Consider the following 787-nt stretch of genomic DNA (forward strand, 5'->3'; position numbering starts at 1 on the left):
ACCCAAAAGACATATGTTAGGCAGATGGGCACATAAAATGCATCCACTACTATTAAATGAGCAGTACATGTCTTTGTGGCTCTTTGATGGTCCTGTGGTGTTTTGAATGATATTACAGCTATGCATATATATGAAAAGACGATACAAAAAAACTGGAAACATGATGATCACCTGAAACAGAACACTCATGCTGACACAGCTTGGGAAATTTGACCTGCGATCACAGAAATTAATGATTATGACACTAGTTCTGCAAAAAGAAAGTCTGCAGATGATTGTTTGCATTAGTACTAGTGTCCATGAAGCACCAGTTATAACAAGCATTGATCTGTGAGTCACAATCATATGATACCTCAGTGGTAAACAAATGACTACTAATCTTTCAAAAGACAGGATAGTGATTGAATGCACTGAAACAAATAACATATTGGAGAACATATCACACAAGCACAATCCATACGGGATCAACTGATTCCCAAACAAAAATGCACCCAGTTGCTGAGGGATTTCAGTGATACTCTCACAAATGTCTGTCAGTGATAAATTAAAGACAGTGATATATTTAGGAGTTTGAAGATTTCGGTCCGTAATGATAACAATCATAAGGCAGGAATTTCCTAGAAAAGAAATAAAGTAAGCAATAAACAGGAATATATAATAGTATCTCATGTGAGGTATACCAGAGAATCCAGCAGACAGGAAGGAAATATTCCTGCTTCCAGTGACCTCTTGAATCATCTTTTTTTCATCCTGTATGGGCAGAAAAGCAGAATGCAAAAAGGTTGAA

General features: G+C 36.6%; 1 pseudogene; it reads right to left on the bottom strand.

Moving 5' to 3' along the window:
- The window catches only part of LOC107589553 (olfactory receptor 13C2-like), a 2148-nt pseudogene extending 1410 nt beyond the window's left edge, over nt 1–738 (bottom strand).
- Between the last annotated feature and the right edge of the window lie 49 nt (nt 739–787).

This window comes from Sinocyclocheilus grahami, unplaced genomic scaffold (genome assembly GCF_001515645.1).
Source record: "Sinocyclocheilus grahami isolate Dianchi unplaced genomic scaffold, SAMN03320097.WGS_v1.1 scaffold7.1, whole genome shotgun sequence".
In the NCBI taxonomy this organism is placed as follows: domain Eukaryota; kingdom Metazoa; phylum Chordata; class Actinopteri; order Cypriniformes; family Cyprinidae; genus Sinocyclocheilus; species Sinocyclocheilus grahami.